Here is a 14,180-nt window from a genome sequence, read left to right as displayed (position 1 = left end):
TAAGGAGTTCAATCAGGATGACTGTGGATTTTCGCCGGGTGCCACATCATCCCCAACTTGAAAGAAATTTCGTCCCGAAATTCGCCAATGACATCAAAAGTTGTTTCAACCGCTTGAACAATCGTGTGTGTGTGGGGGGGGTAACAGAGTTGTCTGAATACTAGAATGGTAACTGCTACGGTAGAACTCAGCCAAAGGTATGTGTCCTTCTAATTTAAACTAACTCAATCCCACACATGCTCACAGCATGGCTTCAAGTGTTACGGGGGTTCGTTTACTCTGACCATTTGCCCTATGGTGATAAATAATGCTCATGTCTAGACGCGGGCCAAGAGTGTTGTGTAATGCCTAACATAACCAGGTATAGATCAAAATCAGAGGTAACAGAAGTTGACACCTCGTGCCTAAAACCGCCCTTCATAATTAGTTATTTAGAGAATGCGAAGACTTGACAATCTTCCTTGTTTGCGAGAAAGTGTACCGATTACATGCAACAATCAATGAGCACCTAGATGAAGTTATCTCCGTTCTGAGTTCCAGGTAGTCCAGTGACAAAATCCATGGTAGTCTGTTCCCAAACGTTGGCCTTCATGCCCGATCACTAGTGCAAGATTTATAGATCCCAATATCTCTCATCAAAATCCAGATGGTTAGAATATCGAAGCCGGTATGCTTGCTCAACACAAGTTCCCAAAAGTTGTCGTATAATTAGATCCCCATTTGTTCCCTAAGGTGGCGATATCATTCGATCTGTCAAAGGTTGCTTCTCCATGCCCCGCATGGATTCAACTTGAAAATCTTCTTCCTTCAGTTCTCCAGTTTGAACAGAGCGAGTTTAATCCGGTAGGTTAGAGTCGATAGTGAGCGGCAAAGCTCGTGCACGTTCAGGTTTCACAGTCGGAATCATCCAAAAGTCCCATCCAGTGATGCCATTACCTGATTTAACTCTTTCAAAGCCAGAGTACACGGGAGGCTCTTGTGATCGGTCTAAGTTGTGCATCTGGTACCGTCCAAGTAATGCCTCCCACTTAATCCAAGACCATGGTTTCCATTGGCAAGTTGCGTATCGTGCAATTCTTCTTGTAAGTCTATTACGTAGCTATCACTTTCTCGTGTTGCGTCGGCGTGAAACTGGGACTCTGATTCGAACCATCATGATATACCACCAAATCACCCACACCCTCGGGTAAATACGATGCTTAGTGCATTGCAGAGTTGCGATTCGAAAGCTGAAAAGACGTCCTCCTGTTTGTCTTCCACGAACACAGCACCTTGCTGTGCTAAAGATGTTGTAGCAGCGCAATTTCCGAAAATCCCTCGATGAATCTGCGATAGTATTTAGCGAAACCAAGGAATTGCTGTATCCCCGATGGACTCTTTGGTGTCCATCAATATCTATTAAAGTGGATTTTAGTGAGATCTGCATGTATCGCCACTTCGTTGATCATGTGCCCAAGAAAGTGTTCCTCCCAAATCCTGTAGTCACACTTAGGTAGACTTTGCGTGAAGTTGCTTCTCCCCTAGGAGTTCTAGGACATAATGCAAGTGTCGTTTATGGTGTTCCTTTTCTCCTGATAGTGATTCTAAACATCATAGATAAACACGGTCAACGAATCTGGCAAAACGAGGTTGACGCATACTACTCATGTGATCTATGTGGCTGCTGGTGTGTTGGATATCTTAAATAACTTGAAAAGGAAATCGTAACGGCCATACTGGATCTATAACGCCGTGTTAGGAATTATCCTCCCAATTCTATCAGATGACAGTCCGGTCTTGAGTCAGTTTCCGGATAGAATCTTGATTAATGCAACGGGTCAAGCAGGTCGTCGATGCGAGATAGAAGTGTGACAGTCTATGATAGCCACCTTGTGGTAATCTGTACACGTACGAAAGGACTCGTCCTTCATTTCTGCAATTGAGCGCGTTTCCCCTGAACGAGGAGCTAGATCTATAAAACTCCCATCCTGTAGTTTCCTGAAGTTGATTGGTTAGTTCTTGTAACTTTCCAGGAGCCGGACGATAAGGAGTACGAGTAATCAAGGCTGCCTCTGGTCATGAGATCAATCTGAGTCTCTACCTAATCAGTTGTGGAAGTAGACCTAAAAGTTCCTCGAATAGCACACTAAGAGGAGTCACGAACAATTGGTGGATTCTCGATCCTCCTTTCCTTGGCCTTAACATCAGTAACGGTTGCTAACGTAGCGGGGTAATCCCCCTGTAGACACTCCTGGCTTTCATTGCTGCAATGACGCTAACCATTGTGCCACTCTGAAGCGTTAGAACAGATAACAATCCTCCACTAAGGAGAGGGGTATGTAAAATTTTATCCTCACAGGGTACATCTATCAAGAATAACAGAAGAAAGGTCGATGTCGAACACTTGTCTCACAAGGTCGAGTTTGCATCCCAACGAACATAGGAGGTTTCCTTTGACTTGCCATCAGTCGGATCCACAACAGGTTCGGTTTCAAGAAGCATCAGGGTTGAACAGAATAGGAACGAAATGATTAGCTTTCAAGAACGTGCTGGCCACCATGTTGCTGTAATCCTGGCGTCGCCCACACCAGCCCCAAGTGCCCTTCCGTGAGCATCATGTTGTTGTTTTTGCTATGAGAATTTCCAGTATTGCTGTCGTTCCCCTGGTTGTTGTCGTCTTGGTTTAACAACGGCCGATCCATGTCGTAGGTGCCTTCATTTCCATACTATAGACTACTATTACGAGTACCTTGATGTCGCCGTGACTGTTGCCTCTAACGTCGTTGCTCGAAACGGAGTCCTACGATCTTCCACTGACAAAGTCCATTCCTTCACATTTTGTGCCACGTCCTAAAGCACTAATCACTGTGCTGGTAGTCACACATTCCACACTGTAATCAGTTGTCATCGCTTATGCCCCGATTAACCCGTAGGAGCTGACTCCCATAAATCGCCGACTAGGGTTAAGAATTCGGTTTAAGCCAATTTGCTGGTGCTCATTGCCGGTAATCAGGGTCGTCCAAATACTGAGGTCGGTAAAGTACTCCACTCATCCTCTTGTCCATCGATCTAGCAAGTTGATTGAATAATACATAGGATGTTTCCAGAGTGTTGCAGAAGTAATCACATTTCGGGTTCTAAGGCGTCAATACGTTAAGTTCCAGGAATCAAAGAAAACGAGAAATATAGACCAATCATTCGACGCTGTGACGTCCATCTCAGAGATATTCGTGCTAGCACCTAACATTCTACACAGTTCGCTAGACGTTCAATTGAGTGTTCAGGTGATACTCGATAGCATCGAGATTCGAAAAGATTCAGAGAGGTGTGAAAAGATTACGTTCGGGTAGGAGACAATCACTGCTATGACTCCTATAAGTTTGTTACATTTCTCACTGATTAAGTAACAGAACAGAGCCCCTTTTCACTTGTTAAGCCTCACTGGGACTCACATGCATCCCACACTATTATTATGTGTGCACCCACAATAATATTGTGATTTGCATGCTCATCTCAGCCCCTCCTAACTCATGTCAAATGGTTCCTCAAACTTGAGTAGCAAGCAAAGAACATCACAAAACGCGAGTCATGAATGTCTAAGGAAACGCCACACTACCAATCACATAACACATGCAAGTAATGAATTCATACTGTTGTACCAACGTGCAATCGCATTCAATATCATATGCAAGTGTTCACTAATTATCCAGTACAATAAGTAAACGAGAGACGAACCTTGCAGTCTGGAGCTGAGTGTCATGGTCATATTCACGTTTTCAGAACTATTCGGTTATAGTCTGGTTTTATAAAAACGTTTTTAAAACCAAGTTCACTATAACCAGTGGCTCTGATACCAAACTGTCACACCCCCAAAATACCCAATGCGGACAACCCCCGCGAGGCGTGTGACGTACCAGGATCTAGCCACCAATCACATTGAACTCATAATAATATTTCAAATTAAAACCTTCATTTATTAAAGTAAGCGTTACTGAACATTGTTTACTATTCAGCGGAAGCATATTACAACAGTTAAGATTTTCATAACCCAAGTGTTTAAAAGCCATTAGACATGTCTCGTGATTCCATACAACTCGACCCATGACCACTCCAGCATCCCAGACAAAAAGTTCCATTGACGTGTACCTATAAGCCTGCAAGCATGCAGAAAAACGTGTATCAGACAACGCTGGTGAGCTCAAAGTTTTGTTAACGCGTTTAGTTACTAGGTATGTGTATAAAACAGTTCAACAGTTCAATAGTTCAATAATTTGATTTGATGTTGTTATTAACTCGATTACCGTATGTGGCGACTAGATGTGAATGCCCAACCCCAATGCCTCCATCTAGGCATTGGTCATGAGGTCAAGGTATCAAATAACCTTGAATAGATGTAAGGGGTCTTATATGTACACGATGAGAATGCCCAACCCCAATGCCTCTAACTAGGCATTGGTCATGAAGTCCAGGTAATTAGTTCACGCCCGTCCTTTCGGCCCGGTGTGAGGGTGCCAAACCTAATAGCGCTATCAACTAAATACCTCGTTGCTTCTTCAGCAACACGGTAGATGTATGGGGTCTTACATGATTTATACTGTGTTCAATAACCAACATCCCAAATAAACAGTTTACCCAGTATTCCCTTTAGAAACGTTTACCAGATGTCCCAAACCACCGGGACGCATGCTTGGAAAAGTGCAGTGAACTCACCTTTGATTTGCTCTGCAGATTGTTTACTTGTTAAAACACTTTAAATCAATCACGTCCTATTATAATCGTCATGTCTAATAAGATTCGTATACAATTATTCACGTATTCAAGTAGCACAAAGGTCATGTTTCAGATAACTACACATACGAATTACATGAACAGTATCACATCGCCGCAAAAACACACTACTTAAGTGTGTGTGGCCCAAACATCGCATGGCCCACTAGGGGTGTCGGTCATTATTTAAATGTCCAATATTGTAGGGTTAAATGCTAGTGAAATTTTAATGAAACTTTGTCTCTTGTGGGTGTGTCTACCACAATTATGACCGTGCGGCCCCACCATTTCTAAAAGAAATCCTTTGTGTGATTACCGCAACTACATGCTCATTGAATTATTTTGCATCAACCAGATGAAGACAAAACACTTTTCATTCCCTGATTTCAACTCAAAAATGCCTAGGTTGTATCTTATGCTTATTTGGTTGTACATTCCATTAAAACCCAGCTTCATATCTTCATGCATATTAAACCCAGTTTCATATTTCTAACTAACACTAAATGTCAACCTTAATCATAGGCCTGCACATTTGAAGATCATCATCACATGCACATACAAGTATCTAGTTTCAACAGTTTCGATCATTACACATACAAATGTTAAGTTTCAAATAGACACATTCCCTTCTTTATTATTACTATCGATCATTAATTAAGAGAACACATAAACTTCATGCACAGGAACAACAAGTCGAAACAGGGGCGTAATCATCATCATTATTTAACAATCATTCAAGTGTGCATAAAGGGGTTGTACTACGAGTATAATCAGTTGTACATTTAAGATACCCAGCATCATCAATCATCACTAGAATTTATTAACCAACCCTAGTGTTCATACACATGGCCATGACCAATCCGATCAACCAACATTAATACATCATCGACGCCCCCTATTGATAGTGTTTTACGTTTTCTTTTTCAAACAGAAACCTAGTGTACCAGCATCTGAAGTTGTTATTATTAATCATGCGACCAAGATAATCGACCAACTTCCAATATCACACAATACATATCAACCGAAACCGGCTATATTCACGTATATATATATATATATATATATATATATATTCCATATCTTTAATGTTTTTCATGTCCACACACCTTCAAGCATATCATCACACACAATTATTCTATATTATCACATAATATCACACAACTTCAAGAATCAAGAAACAACTTAATAAGTATATTACCTAGCAGTTAATAAAGAGCTTGGTTCCCACTTATTCTTGAATCATGTTTGCATGAACAGAAGAGAGGCATGAGGGGGGGTTGCCGTCGCAATCAAGTGAGAGGGAGTAGGGTTTTATTTTTGTTAAGTATATGCTAAACAAGAACATAATACGAGCACTATATGATAAGGGTTTGGGCTTGACAAGACCTGGGCCGAGGCCCCCTTTTTGGCGACGGAAAAAAAAACATAATTTCATCAAGTATAAGGGACGACGAAAGATATAAGTTTCAAGATTGGTTTGACTTTATCACTTCACATAACCGACAACATTATCACATGCACACCCTTTTATTGATTAATCTATGCCATAGAAAATGGTTGACACTACAATCAGAGACTAAAATTTCATTGGACCTCTACACCACTGACTCATAGACTAAAATTTCATTGGACCTCTACACCACTGACTCATTAAATGCTAATATACCATTGGGCCAACTGAAATACTGGGCTATCATATCATATGGAAAAAGGGTGGCGGTTTTGGGCTTTATATCTAGTTGGGTTTTGCTTTGAGCTTCACGGGTTTGGGGTGCGGCCCACTTATACATTTGGCACTTAGATTGGCCCACTACACACGCACTCATACTCAACTGCGTTTTACATTAAGAAGTTTATCAAAGTCACGGGTGTTTAACAAGATGAGAAATCGGAATCACAAGACTGAAAGACACTAAGCTTGAAAGTTCGGGTTGTCACATCATCCCCAACTTGAAAGAAATTTCGTCCCGAAATTTGATAAGTAACCCAAAACAGTAAGGAGTTCAATCAGGATGACTGTGGATTTTCGCCGGGTGCCACATCATCCCCAACTTGAAAGAAATTTCGTCCCGAAATTCGCCAATGACATCAAAAGTTGTTTCAACCGCTTGAACAATCGTGTGTGTGTGTGTGGGGGGGGGGGTAACAGAGTTGTCTGAATACTAGAATGGTAACTGCTACGGTAGAACTCAGCCAAAGGTATGTGTCCTTCTAATTTTCACTAACTCAATCCCACACATGCTCACAGCATGGCTTCAAGTGTTACGGGGGTTCGTTTACTCTGACCATTTGCCCTATGGTGATAAATAATGCTCATGTCTAGACGCGGGCCAAGAGTGTTGTGTAATGCCTAACATAACCAGGTATAGATCAAAATCAGAGGTAACAGAAGTTGACACCTCGTGCCTAAAACCGCCCTTCGTAATTAGTTATTTAGAGAATGCGAAGACTTGACAATCTTCCTTGTTTGCGAGAAAGTGTACCGATTACATGCAACAATCAATGAGCACCTAGATGAAGTTATCTCCGTTCTGAGTTCCAGGTAGTCCAGTGACAAAATCCATGGTAGTCTGTTCCCAAACGTTGGCCTTCATGCCCGATCACTAGTGCAAGATTTATAGATCCCAATATCTCTCATCAAAATCCAGATGGTTAGAATATCGAAGCCGGCATGCTTGCTCAACACAAGTTCCCAAAAGTTGTCGTATAATTAGATCCCCATTTGTTCCCTAAGGTGGCGATATCATTCGATCTGTCAAAGGTTGCTTCTCCATGCCCCGCATGGATTCAACTTGAAAATCTTCTTCCTTCAGTTCTCCAGTTTGAACAGAGCGAGTTTAATCCGGTAGGTTAGAGTCGATAGTGAGCGGCAAAGCTCGTGCACGTTCAGGTTTCACAGTCGGAATCATCCAAAAGTCCCATCCAGTGATGCCATTACCTGATTTAACTCTTTCAAAGCCAGAGTACACGGGAGGCTCTTGTGATCGGTCTAAGTTGTGCATCTGGTACCGTCCAAGTAATGCCTCCCACTTAATCCAAGACCATGGTTTCCATTGGCAAGTTGCGTATCGTGCAATTCTTCTTGTAAGTCTATTACGTAGCTATCACTTTCTCGTGTTGCGTCGGCGTGAAACTGGGACTCTGATTCGAACCATCATGATATACCACCAAATCACCCACACCCTCGGGTAAAGACGATGCTTAGTGCATTGCAGAGTTGCGATTCGAAAGCTGAAAAGACGTCCTCCTGTTTGTCTTCCACGAACACAGCACCTTGCTGTGCTAAAGATGTTGTAGCAGCGCAATTTCCGAATATCCCTCGATGAATCTGCGATAGTATTTAGCGAAACCAAGGAATTGCTGTATCCCCGATGGACTCTTTGGTGTCCATCAATATCTATTAAAGTGGATTTTAGCGAGATCTGCATGTATCGCCACTTCGTTGATCATGTGCCCAAGAAAGTGTTCCTCCCAAATCCTGTAGTCACACTTAGGTAGACTTTGCGTGAAGTTGCTTCTCCCCTAGGAGTTCTAGGACATAATGCAAGTGTCGTTTATGGTGTTCCTTTTCTCCTGATAGTGATTCTAAACATCATAGATAAACACGGTCAACGAATCTGGCAAAACGAGGTTGACGCATACTACTCATGTGATCTATGTGGCTGCTGGTGTGTTGGATATCTTAAATAACTTGAAAAGGAAATCGTAACGGCCATACTGGATCTATAACGTCGTGTTAGGAATTATCCTCCCAATTCTATCAGATGACAGTCCGGTCTTGAGTCAGTTTCCGGATAGAATCTTGATTAATGCAACGGGTCAAGCAGGTCGTCGATGCGAGATAGAGGGGTGACAGTCTATGATAGCCACCTTGTGGTAATCTGTACACGTACGAAAGGACTCGTCCTTCATTTCTGCAATTGAGCGCGTTTCCCCCGAACGAGGAGCTAGATCTATAAAACTCCCATCCTGTAGTTTCCTGAAGTTGATTGGTTAGTTCTTGTAACTTTCCAGGAGCCGGACGATAAGGAGTACGAGTAATCAAGGCTGCCTCTGGTCATGAGATCAATCTGAGTCTCTACCTAATCAGTTGTGGAAGTAGACCTAAAAGTTCCTCGAATAGCACACTAAGAGGAGTCACGAACAATTGGTTGATTCTCGATCCTCCTTTCCTTGGCCTTAACATCAGTAACGGTTGCTAACGTAGCGGGGTAATCCCTCTGTAGACACTCCTGGCTTTCATTGCTGCAATGACGCTAACCATTGTGCCACTCTGACGCGTTAGAACAGATAACAATCCTCCACTAAGGAGAGGGGTATGTAAAATTTTATCCTCACAGGGTACATCTATCAAGAATAACAGAAGAAAGGTCGATGTCGAACACTTGTCTCACAAGGTCGAGTTTGCATCCCAACGAACATAGGAGGTTTCCTTTGACTTGCCATCAGTCGGATCCACAACAGGTTCGGTTTCAAGAAGCATCAGGGTTGAACAGAATAGGAACGAAATGATTAGCTTTCAAGAACGTGCTGGCCACCATGTTGCTGTAATCCTGGCGTCGCCCACACCAGCCCCAAGTGCCCTTCCGTGAGCATCATGTTGTTGTTTTTGCTATGAGAATTTCCAGTATTGCTGTCGTTCCCCTGGTTGTTGTCGTCTTGGTTTAACAACGGCCGATCCATGTCGTAGGTGCCTTCATTTCCATACTATAGGCTACTATTACGAGTACCTTGATGTCGCCGTGACTGTTGCCTCTAACGTCGTTGCTCGAAACGGAGTCCTACGATCTTCCACTGACAAAGTCCATTCCTTCACATTTTGTGCCACGTCCTAAAGCACTAATCACTGTGCTGGTAGTCACACATTCCACACTGTAATCAGTTGTCATCGCTTATGCCCCGATTAACCCGTAGGAGCTGACTCCCATAAATCGCCGACTAGGGTTAAGAATTCGGTTTAAGCCAATTTGCTGGTGCTCATTGCCGGTAATCAGGGTCGTCCAAATACTGAGGTCGGTAAAGTACTACACTCATCCTCTTGTCCATCGATCTAGCAAGTTGATTGAATAATACATAGGATGTTTCCAGAGTGTTGCAGAAGTAATCACATTTTGGGTTCTAAGGCGTCAATACGTTAAGTTCCAGGAATCAAAGAAAACGAGAAATATAGACCAATCATTCGACGCTGTGACGTCCATCTCAGAGATATTCGTGCTAGCACCTAACATTCTACACAGTTCGCTAGACGTTCAATTGAGTGTTCAGGTGATACTCGATAGCATCGAGATTCGAAAAGATTCAGAGAGGTGTGAAAAGATTACGTTCGGGTAGGAGACAATCACTGCTATGACTCCTATAAGTTTGTTACGTTTCTCACTGATTAAGTAACAGAACAGAGCCCCTTTTCACTTGTTAAGCCTCACTGGGACTCACATGCATCCCACACTATTATTATGTGTGCACCCACAATAATATTGTGATTTGCATGCTCATCTCAGCTCCTCCTAACTCATGTCAAATGGTTCCTCAAACTTGAGTAGCAAGCAAAGAACATCACAAAACGCGAGTCATGAATGTCTAAGGAAACACCACACTACCAATCACATAACACATGCAAGTAATGAATTCATACTGTTGTACCAACGTGCAATCGCATTCAATATCATATGCAAGTGTTCACTAATTATCCAGTACAATAAGTAAACGAGAGACGAACCTTGCAGTCTGGAGCTGAGTGTCATGGTCATATTCACGTTTTCAGAACTATTCGGTTATAGTCTGGTTTTATAAAAACGTTTTTAAAACCAAGTTCACTATAACCAGTGGCTCTGATACCAAACTGTCACACCCCCAAAATACCCAATGCGGACAACCCCCGCGAGGCGTGTGACGTACCAGGATCTAGCCACCAATCACATTGAACTCATAATAATATTTCAAATTAAAACCTTCATTTATTAAAGTAAGCGTTACTGAACATTGTTTACTATTCAGCGGAAGCATATTACAACAGTTAAGATTTTCATAACCCAAGTGTTTAAAAGCCATTAGACATGTCTCGTGATTCCATACAACTCGACCCATGACCACTCCAGCATCCCAGACAAAAAGTTCCATTGACGTGTACCTATAAGCCTGCAAGCATGCAGAAAAACGTGTATCAGACAACGCTGGTGAGCTCAAAGTTTTGTTAACGCGTTTAGTTACTAGGTATGTGTATAAAACAGTTCAACAGTTCAATAGTTCAATAATTTGATTTGATGTTGTTATTAACTCGATTACCGTATGTGGCGACTAGATGTGAATGCCCAACCCCAATGCCTCCATCTAGGCATTGGTCATGAGGTCAAGGTATCAAATAACCTTGAATAGATGTAAGGGGTCTTATATGTACACGATGAGAATGCCCAACCCCAATGCCTCTAACTAGGCATTGGTCATGAAGTCCAGGTAATTAGTTCACGCCCGTCCTTTCGGCCCGGTGTGAGGGTGCCAAACCTAATAGCGCTATCAACTAAATACCTCGTTGCTTCTTCAGCAACACGGTAGATGTATGGGGTCTTACATGATTTATACTGTGTTCAATAACCAACATCCCAAATAAACAGTTTACCCAGTATTCCCTTTAGAAACGTTTACCAGATGTCCCAAACCACCGGGACGCATGCTTGGAAAAGTGCAGTGAACTCACCTTTGATTTGCTCTGCAGATTGTTTACTTGTTAAAACACTTTAAATCAATCACGTCCTATTATAATCATCATGTCTAATCAGATTCGTATACAATTATTCACGTATTCAAGTAGCACAAAGGTCATGTTTCAGATAACTACACATACGAATTACATGAACAGTATCACATCGCCGCAAAAACACACTACTTAAGTGTGTGTGGCCCAAACATCGCATGGCCCACTAGGGGTGTCGGTCATTATTTAAATGTCCAATATTGTAGGGTTAAATGCTAGTGAAATTTTAATGAAACTTTGTCTCTTGTGGGTGTGTCTACCACAATTATGACCGTGCGTCCCCACCATTTCTAAAAGAAATCCTTTGTGTGATTACCGCAACTACTGTTGGAAATCTGTGATTAATGAAGAGTAAATCTGCAGAATGTTCTAACCGATAATGTTCATAAAATGAATTGATGAGTTTACAAATGTGGCGATACAGATATATATACGTACATTCATAGGGTTTTATAAATGTTTGTAACCGCCCCATGATATGTAAGAATTATAACTAAAATAACAAAATAATTAAAAATAATTATATCTAGCTTATCTATTTAGTATACATATAATGCAGAACATATATGTATTCTTGTACGTCTAACACCCTCCCGTAAGCTAGATTACTTCAGGTGACATGCGAAGAAGCTCCTTAAGTCTTATAAAGTCCTTTGGTTGCAATGCTTTCGTCATAATATCAGCTATCTGATCCTTTGTTGCACAAAAAATGACATTCAGTTCTTCTTTCTTGACTAGATCTCTGATGAAGTGATACTTAACTCTTATATGTTTGCTTTTTCCATGATAAACAGGATCCTTTGCTAAACATATCGTGGATTTATTATCAAAGTATAAAGGGATTGAGGAAACGTTAGTTTCTTGTAAATCGTCTAAGATTCCCTTTATCCATAATGCCTGACAGCCAGCTAGTGGTAAGGCCATGTATTCTGCTTCTGTAGATGATAAAGCCACTACCTTTTGTTTCTTTGATTGCCATGAGATTGGACCTGAACCTAAATGAAATATATATCCGGATGTACTCTTGCTATCATCCATATCTCCAGCATAATCACTATCACTAAAACCTATCAGAACTTTCTTTCCTCCTTTGGAATAAGTAATTCCTTGATTTTGAGTTCCTTTAATATATCTAAGTATTCGTTTAGCTGCCTCCCAGTGATTCTTTCTCGGGTTTTCCATAAACCTGCTTATTTTACTAACTGCAAACATGATGTCTGGTCTTGTGTTTGTGAGATACATCAGACTTCCTACCAGGCTTCGATACATACCTTCGTCTACAAATTCTTCTGGGTCATCTTTTGATAATTTTAGCCCATACTCCATAGGTGTAGATACCGTATTGCATTGTGTCATTTTATATTTATCTAATAGGTTTTTCATGTACTTCCTTTGGGACAGTGTGATATTTCCGTCTTCATACAGTACTTCCATACCCAGGAAATAATGTAATCTTCCCATATCAGTCATTTCAAACTCCTTGTTCATTGACTCTTTGAATTCTTTAATTAAGTGCATGGAATTACTTGCAATAATTAAATCGTCGACATATAAGCATATCACTAACTTCCCGTTGTTATTGTCTTTTATATATAAAGTATGCTCATATGCACTTTTCTTAAAATTATGTTGTAAGAAGTATGAGTCTATACGACTGTACCATGCTCTTGGTGCTTGTTTTAAGCCATAGAGAGCTCGTTGAAGATGGCATACCTTTTGTTCTTCTCCTTGTTTGACGTAACCTTGAGGTTGTTCTATGTAGACTTGTTCATTCAGTTTTCCATTTAGGAAAGCTGTCTTAACATCCATTTGATGAAGATGCCAACCATAATGAGCAGCTAGGGCTAGTACTATTCGAACTGTCTCGAATCTTATTACGGGTGCAAACACCTCTTGATAATCTATTCCATATTTCTGCCTGTATCCTTTTACGACTAGTCTGGCTTTGTATTTGTCTACATTTCCCTTTTCGTCATATTTTGTTTTGTAAATCCACTTTACCCCTATTGGCTTCTGATGTTTTGGTGGATCTACTAATACCCAAGTGTGATTTTTTCTAATGGAATCCATTTCCCTGTCCATTGCTGCTATCCATTTTTCATCTTTACTTGCTTCCTCATAACTTGATGGATCTGTACTAGTATAGAGAACAAAATTCACCACTTGATTTTGATTGTATTTCTGCAATACCTCCGCATTCGTCAGTTTTCTTGTATTGCGATAAACATTCCTAATGCTTTTGGTTTTAATGACTTCATTTTCTGAATCTGTAGATGAAGTGTCACCATTGTTTTGTTGATCTTGATCAGCACTTTGTTGATGTGCTTCATACGTCCCCGAGCTACTGCAAACTTGTTGATCATTATTTGAAGAGTCCTGTGGATCTTCGTTTACATTATCTGCTGTGTGGTTATCAATTTCCTGTTCTTGATTATTTTCTTCATCATGTTGAATTTATATCTCATCTACATCAGTAAAGATGAGCGGTGCATTTGAATTTTCACCTTCGAAGACCCATCTCTTATTTTCATCAAAGATTACATCACGACTAATGATGATCTTGTTGGTTAGGGGATTATATAGCTTATAACCCTTGCTAGCTTCACTATATCCAACAAATATAGTTTTTATCGTTTTGTTGGATAACTTATCCCTGTGTTGTTTGGGTATATGAGCATAAGCTAGA

Source organism: Helianthus annuus, chromosome 14 (genome assembly GCF_002127325.2).
Source record: "Helianthus annuus cultivar XRQ/B chromosome 14, HanXRQr2.0-SUNRISE, whole genome shotgun sequence".
Classification (NCBI taxonomy): Eukaryota; Viridiplantae; Streptophyta; class Magnoliopsida; order Asterales; family Asteraceae; genus Helianthus; species Helianthus annuus.
The sequence above is the reverse complement of the archived record's forward strand: the minus strand, read 5'-3'. Positions refer to the sequence as shown.